Below are 8629 nucleotides of genomic sequence, written 5' to 3'. Positions count from 1 at the left end.
CTGATTAGAAAAGTTGATATCGGAATTTGATTTGATATCCGATGGAAATTAAAAAGTAATATTAGAATTCGAATATTCGATTGGAATCGAATTTGACTAATTAATTATTTTAGATAATTAATAAATATATAAAATAAATGTTTTATTTATATAAAGTATGTAAATATATAAATTATTTATATAATTTAATTATTATTATTATATAAATTATATAAGAAATTTAAATATTTAATATATTATATATAATAAATAAATAATCAATTGAATTTGGATATTTATCAAATTGAATTAGGTCATATCCGAATTCAAATCTAATTGACTATTCAATATGAATAAGATATTCAAATTCGATTGATTAGATATTCAAATCATCTGAATTCAATTTATTTTGAATTTCGAATTCAAAATCGCATATTCAAATACCGTTGACACGCCTAATTGTTCTCTTAAAGATATTTCCAATACTTGGCAGTTGTGTCTTATGGGTACGTGTGGATGTGAGTAGACCCAACACTATTACTATGTGTGATGTTGAGGGCGGCTGTTCTTGGATGTTGTCATTAGAATAAAAAAGGAATTGTCCAGGTTAAATGGCAAATGCCGAAGTGCACACGTAATTCTTGGTTAAAGGCAAACGGAAGCTTGGCTGAGACGATACTTACTAGTCAAAGGATTTCTCTCTGTCACCAATCTGAGTGTCATGGTCATGTTTGTCACAACTGTTATTTAGCTATTTTTCATTAGCACGTAACCCATGACTGAACCTGCAACCTGGAGGTGACAAGATTGGCTCCAAGAGTGAGAGAGTTTCCTTCCTTAAATTTAAAGCCATATCCTTTTCTTTCTAATCTTCCTCCTTAACTACTGGGCTTGTGTTTTATCATTAAATTGTATTAGCTAGGTCACATGTGAAGGAAATAAACCCATGTAAATTGGTAGGTCCCATGTAAAGGAAATAAACCCATATTTGTTTTCTAGTATTAGTGGGTATCATCCAAAATCGCTAATATGTGATGGGTTTATTTCCTTGTTCAACCTATTGTTACTTCAATTATATTGTCACTTTTTTGGACAAATATGTTATATTATACACCTTCACATGAATTCACATCTACACTCCACAAGCATTCCACAACATATCCGAATCATGTATAAGGAACATCTTTCACTGGTAACTTATAATTTGGGGAGATGTACTCATTACACGTTGAGATGTGCATATGAAGCATTTGGAGGAGCAGCTTTCATCTCCCTTTACATAGGGAATAAAAGAAACACTTGTTGAAATAATTGCATTTACTCAGGTAAATCATTTATCGAGACACAAATGAAAATTTGAATGGGGAGAAAGCAGATATTATTGTGCTCGGATAGAGATCGGCTTCGGTCAGTGCAATGCCTATTCAAATGCTGTTCGAATAGCCTTTATAGTAGACTTCTTCATAGGCCAGGCTGGACTTGGGTCGGGCTTTTACTTATCATTAATGAAAATACGTTAGGCTTGAGCTCGAGCACGGCCCGACCAACGGGCCTATAACTTGAGCCCGAGCCCGACCTAATAAAAAAATACAAATTTTCCTATTCAAATTAGAATTACAAATTCAGATGGTTTTTTTTCCTATTTAAATGAACAATGGGCCTACAAGATGTTTTTTTTTTTTCCCTTTCTTTTGCGTTTTAAAACACAGTTTTACATTCTTAAATCAAAAAAATTATTCAAATGGACATAATCACATAACCCTTTTTAAGTCTAATTTTAAGTTGGGCCAGGCCGGGCTTGGGCCGGGCTATTTTGACAAAACTCGAGCCCGGCTTAAATTTATTATGGGCTGGGTTTTTTGGCCCGAATTTAAACCTGCGGCTTATAAACATGTTCAAACCCGTCCGGGGACCGGGCCGGCCCGTCGGGCCACCTGGCCCATAAAGAAGTCTACTTCACAGCTTTGCATTGAGAACATCTCTGTACTTCTGCATTTTATTTCTTCCTAATGCAAAGCTATAATGATTGTTCGAATGGGCTTTCCACTGACTGAATCCGGTTTCGTTTGGATAAGCTTCAATATTGGTGCTTTGGACGCCCAAAGACACAAGGCCCCGGTTTTGAGTTTTCTGCATTGGAGTTTTAAAGTGTTTTTGGCTTTAGATTGCTATGTTTTTAAAAACAATTCTCACGGAACAACTCAAAACACTTTTTTTGGCTCACTTTTGTTTCCCATGGTCAAAAGCAAAACTTATCCAAACGGAGACTAATTGCCTAAATAGAGGTATTAGGCCATTAGGGACTTGGAATAACTTCTTTTCTTTTCTCTCTTTATCTTGGTAGTATTATTTTGTTGGGTATTTCCCAAGGAGGAATCTAAAGCATTTATTCAAAACTTTCGTCTCAAAAACTCATCAAATATGTATGGGATCACTCTTGGTGTGATCTTGACCTTCCACCAATAGAGATAATATATGGGAAAGAGCATGATTAATCATGACTTAATAATCTCTGTTACGAAGCAATATAATAATATGAGACTGAAAAGCGTTTGATTGGAATTTGGAAGACACGGTACCAAATGAAGGTGAACCATCTCAAACCACTAAAGACTCACCTATGTTCAGAAATCTGTATGTGATAACCATGGTTCCTTCTTCGGTTAGTCGTCCAAATTTTAGTTCTAGTGATGAGAGTCCAAATACTTTTAGCCCGTGCAATCTTGGGTTGTGGGCAGTCCAGAAGATTGCCTACCATTGAAGTGTGCAGATAGGCTTCAGTGCTTCACCTTTCCATTTGTCATCTTAATGATCAGTCCTGAGTTCTGATGGGTCCTACTGTGAATAAGATAAAGTTGCAGTAGGGTTTGTCGAGCAATAATCTTCTCGACATGAACTTCACTGTAAGGATTTCTGTGACTCATGGCTACAAATAGTGAGTTATAATATAAAGATGATCTTCACAGATAAACAGTTGTATGACAAAGACTTTGCCTTTGGCGCATCTCGACACTGAAACAAACAGATTGATGGAAGTTCTCTGATCTGATCATAAAGCGTGAAGAGCCATAGATTGATGGGTTTCAACTTTCAAGCACGAATTTTGATTCTTCAGCTAACATTTTAGCCGAAATAAAGATGAAATAGTTGGGTGACAGAGACCTCTGTTTTTGTTACATATGAAGATACTAGTAACATACAGCTTGGCCAGCTAGTGATCCGTGAAGGGCCCTACTTGAGGCTTCCTTGCAATCAAATATGCTTGGGAGTTTTGGCTTGAGGCTTATACACAGCTAAAAGTCATAACTCATATTAATTACTTCTCTTATCTCGGGAAACTGATACAGAGAACTTGATCAATTGGGTGATTGGGTCATCATGAAAATTCATTAGTCATTGAGTTGATGTATTTTTTTTAGCAGAGAAAGACGGAAAACTCATGGTTCTATTGGCCCTGTGAAAGTTAGGCGTTTGATGGGACGGTAGGACTCTTGAAATCAGTATGGTTTTTGGCTCTAGCACAAGTAATTCGTGCATTTTGGGCCACCAGACCAGATCCCTTTCGCAGGTAGATAGTCGTATTTTGGCTTTCCATTGATTCCAGAGTCCAGACCCAAACCTACCAACAGGCATCTGTCTAGAGAGAAACCCGACTTCCTGCATAGTGTAAGCAGAATCCAGGAAAACATATCAAATGCTGCAAGATTCCTTCTGCTTTTGATTGTGGTGCCGTCCACTATCAACAGAGAAAGTTTGGCTGAGCGGCCATTAGCCCCTGGCCCCCAAGCATCTTCTCTTGCTGCCGAATAAAGTAAAAGATAAAAGAAGAATGAAGTACTTTCAAGCTGGTGATTCAGATCTTCAGTTTGGAATGGAGTCTTTGGACATGCTTCTTCACTTCCCCGGTTGAAAGTTGAAACCCATTAATAAAGACTGCGTTTCAGACATTTCAGCAAACGAGAACGACAGCAAGTTCATGAAGTTGATAGACCTTCAGCAAACAGGTTCACTTAAAAAGAGATTCATAGAAATAAAGCTGCAAATGCAAACAGCCTGCTGCCATCAAATTTTTAGGAAGGAAATAACAAATTAATTGATTGATAATGAGATTACCATTAACCAGAGTTAATCCGTCCATATACCAGATGGAGTACTAATTAACCATGAAATAAGGAAGAGATCAGAAACGTATGGAACTGACTGGTATTGACAGAGAAAGCATCACAACTGAATGAAAATGGGTGTCCATACAGAATAAAGATCAGAAGAGATGAACACAAAAAAGTTTCCTTTCTCGTTTCTCCCGAGTTCCATCAACCCACCAACCCTTTCTTCTGAAAGATCCTCGAAGGATCGGCGAAACGAGCGGAGAAGGACCGAGATAGGTTATCAGGCTCGGTCCACGCCGACCCTTGATCGAAATTCTGCGAATAAGTGTAGGGATCATAAGGAACCTGGAACCGAGCCGAAGAGTAGAAGAACTTCTTCTGTTCTTTCTTTATCCTTCTCCACAACACTCTCCACCTCGGCGTGTTTGATCGGGTAGCCGGAAAGCTAAACGTCTCAAAATCATCGTAGTCGTTCTCCATGAATCTTCGTCCTAGTCGGATGCTTTTGCTACCTGAATTGCACCAGCTTCTGATGTCCATGGCAAGACAAGAGCAAGAACAAGAACAGGAAGAAGATTTCTGGCCGTGAAGCTTGGGAGCCCAGTTCATCCTTCTCCCCATCAAGGGCGTAAGTTAGGCACGTAGAAGGAGACGACTATATATAGAGTTTACAGATATAAGGAATTAAAAAAAATGAATGAAGGTAGCTTTTGAACGGTCTATGTTGGTTAGCTGGCTTTGGTTCATGGCTCTCTTGACTGATCATGAGCTCGGCTTGGGGTTTGGCTGAAGTAAGTGGAATTGGAAGGCTGATGAACAAAAACAAGCAGCGTTTTCTATGTAGAGGAAAGACTACTTGGAATCCACTTTACCATACTAGAGGTCATTACGGATGGCAGCTGAGGTGGCAGCTTTGAGTGGGTCCATGTTGTACTCTATGTCATCCTTTTCCTGTCTCAGATTCCAAATTTATTTTCAGCCTACAAAGGAGAGAGAGAGAGATCCTTCGTCTGGGACCCCTGGTTTTATCCCAGTTCCCAACCTGTATAGGCATGAGTCCCATTCCAGACCATGCCAGGAAGAAGGGGGCAGAGGGCTATTGTACAATTCTCTTGAGAATTACTAACTTCTAATTTTCTCTTGGCTCCATTAGGCTGCGTTTGGAAGTGATGGAAATCAAGATCAAATCGATTTTGTTGGCGTTTGGAAGGAGTGTAAATCGTAAAACTCCACTCCAATTGGGTTTTGTCAGTGTTTGGATGGAGTGGAGTTTTATCTCATAAATCAATGTAAAACTTCATCTAAAGTAGAGTTTTACAGTAAATATCATTAAAGTAGAGTTTTACATCAATTTTCTTGTCACACTTCTCAAACTCAAGTGATCACTTTTTACAATTCGATGTAAAACATCATTAATGTACTTTTACACCGATGACATTTTACATCGGTCCAAACACAGCCTTAGTTTCAAATGTAAAATGGAAGGAAATTTTCTCAGGCTATTCTGAGTTTCTTTTTTATGAAGAATACTTTGTTTTCCTTGTCAATTATATCATGAAAAGAAGGGATGAAAAACATAAGTTTTTGCTATGAAAAGGGTTCAAATAATAGCAGAAATACTTGAATCTAAAAAAAGAAAGTCCACTTTAGAGAGAAACAAATGCAGTTTCAGTTTTCAATAAACAAGCATGAAAAGAATTAATGCATGGCTCCTTTTGCCATGTAAGGGCTATATCCTATGAGGACAACAATGGCTATTTTGAGATGTTGCTTTAGCTTGACATGTATATGGAATGTCTAAAGTATCTTAACATTATGATGCTGAAAGATACTCTGCTCCCATTCTTTCTTTTTCTTTGTTTCTCCCATGGTTTAAAGTATGGATTCAGAATGTTTAAAGATATATTTGTTAAGATGAATATTAACATTTGAATCTATGAACTAGGTCTAACTCTAATTATTCAATGTATGAGTAACCCTATAAACAGATACATCATAGATATCCACCTGTTAGGTTGTGATACTTTGAGCCTTGGTTTCACCCTAGTTAGGATTGAAACATCTAAAAAATTTCAGTTATGTATTTTAGGCCCTTTAACATGAAAACAAATGTAGCCTAATAGTTCTTTTTTCACCCTTTTAAAGAGTCAAATTAATTGGGTGAAGAAAAAGTAAAAGATACAAGAAGAAAAAACACTACATTTGAAGAATAAGAATAACCATCCCCAAATCATCATTTATATGGATCCTTGCCAAATAATCATGAAATGCCAAATGATTTTGGTCATTGTCCTTTCTTTTATGAGCAATGATTTTGAGATTTAATGCACCCAATAATTATTTTCAAATATTTCTAGGTTATTTATGAGGCAGGAATCATTAACTTTTCTGGAATCTGGACCATAGAACAGGGCAAGAGACTTGTGCATGTGATGTGGGGAATGCTAAGGCTAGGGCCAGTCCTTTGCATCATCAATTTGAAGTTGGTCCTTGGCATTTAAACCATCCAGAAATGCGCATCTCTGTTGGGTGCATCACTAACTCCAAGCTAGTCATGCCTTTGGATTAGGCAGCTTTAATGCTGCAGAGGCAGAGCGGCCCCAAGTGATTTCTGAGCTCTGGTCGAGCAGTTCTTTATTGTACAAAATAAGGTCGGACTTGTGTCTCATCTCTAAATGAAGTGGGTCTAAATCAGACTGGTCCCTACTCATTTATGCTTCTCATCTATGACAGTATCATCATCAATATAAAATCCGCCAAAAAATTAAAAGAAAATCATCAGTCGCCAATGCCACCATTGACATGAATATATGCTACCTAATTTGCAGAAGTATTTCTATTCTTGGTTGAACCAACATGAGATTTTGTGTTAAAAAAAAAGAAACCCACCATGGACTCAGACCCTCCACTGCATCTTTTCCAATAGTTAGAGAGGAGGGAATCAGTAGAAGATAGAGAAAAGAATTATATATCAAATGGTCTAATGAATATTTAGTTTTAGCATAGAAAAATCGATTAGATAGGACCTGACCATTGCTGTGTGTCACCACTCTCACCTATAGAGGTGTTCTGGTTTCTATGTGACATCATTCGATTAACCCATGTAGGAGAAACCTTGAAATTTTGAAATAGTTTTTTTTTTTTTTCCTTTAGACACAGACACGAAATCATGCACACTGGAATAGAAAAATTGTGAAAGTAGATACATTTATTAGGGAAAATAATGGAAAATTATGTGGAAAGAGATCAAAATCAAAGCTTAGATGCTTCTTCAACTATCCCACACTTCAGCCTAAAAGCAGTTTTATTAGGCTTAGCTAAGCCTGAGTTGTAAGCCCTTTAGATTGTGGCTGTATGAGGTGCTTCATGGCCAGCGTCAACCGCCGGAAAATTTCCTCAGTCAAAAGCAGCTAAGAGTTGGCACATATTAGTGCATGCAAGCATATGCTGAGTCAATTGCACATACACAGTCATTGAAGAAAATGACAGAGGTTGCCATAAGAAACGTTCTATAAAACGGAAAGTGACAAAATAACAATAAGATAAAAGGAAGAGATGGTCACATGGAGGTTGAGAAATATTGGGTCATGGCGAAAATGGAACTCTCATCTCATGATTCCTTTTCAATATTATATTTCTGATAATCCTGTCTTGTTTATGTTTATTGTTTGATTGGTCGACCCCGTGACTCAACAGTAATTTCAGGCTCTTTGCATGCTTCTCATCTATTTTTTCATGGTGGTTTCAGAGTTTTTTCCCTTCTTTTGTTAAACTTTCTTCTAATATGTTCAGTCCCCATGAATTGAGAAACAACTATTTCACTATTAATTCCCCAAGGACAAGTATCCTCTGTAGTCTGATGATCAGATTAATTTACTGGTACTAAGCACATGATGTATCTGGAGAGAGAGAGAGAGAGAGAGAGAGAGAGAGAGAGAGAGAGAGAGAGAGAGGATGGGGCTATGGGCTTAGAATGGTTAATTAAATGATCACTGAAGGGCTGTACAGTGTTTCTTCAACAACAAAAGAATGACTTGAGACTTCAATACAAAAGAAAATCTTCACTTTGATTCTATGTATAAGTGAGATTTCATTACTCAGAAGGATTTGTTCTTCATCTCATTAGATTGCTAAACAATACTGACCTAACCGTTTCTTTTCATTTTCTCTCTTACCTAAAACCCTTATTAATTGGCAATTAGGATTATCTACTGGTTTTTCAGAGCGATTACAATAGGTGCTTTCATCCAATGTTTTATATTTAAAAATGAGCCAAGGAAGGTATCTGGGCAGATAGAAAATTTGGAACAAAGATTAGAAAATTCCATTAGAGAACATATGCCATTACTGGGAATCTAACCTAACCAGACTCATGAATTCATAATTCATGGATACAGTTTCAGGGTCCCTTTTAATTTTACATGGGTAATCTTCCTGTTTCCAGATCGGTGCTCATATGATATGACCATCTCTTTTATCTTTATGATTGAGTTCATCAATTATTGATGCAAAAGAAATCATCTAACCAGAAACTTGTCTGA

General features: G+C 37.1%; 1 long non-coding RNA gene across 1 annotated transcript; it reads right to left on the bottom strand.

Moving 5' to 3' along the window:
* Window positions 1-2902: 2902 nt before the first annotated feature.
* Window positions 2903-4718, bottom strand: LOC148869192 (uncharacterized). Its single transcript, XR_016106450.1, has 2 exons — window positions 4093-4718; window positions 2903-4015 (listed from the first exon to the last, which is right to left on the bottom strand). It is a non-coding gene; the product is annotated as an uncharacterized LOC148869192 (long non-coding RNA).
* Between the last annotated feature and the right edge of the window lie 3911 nt (window positions 4719-8629).

Source organism: Nelumbo lutea, chromosome 2 (genome assembly GCF_056320005.1).
Source record: "Nelumbo lutea isolate HS-2025 chromosome 2, American lotus-T2T, whole genome shotgun sequence".
Lineage (NCBI taxonomy): Eukaryota > Viridiplantae > Streptophyta > Magnoliopsida > Proteales > Nelumbonaceae > Nelumbo > Nelumbo lutea.
Note: the sequence above shows the minus strand (reverse complement) of the source record. Positions and strands in the feature narration are given on the sequence as shown.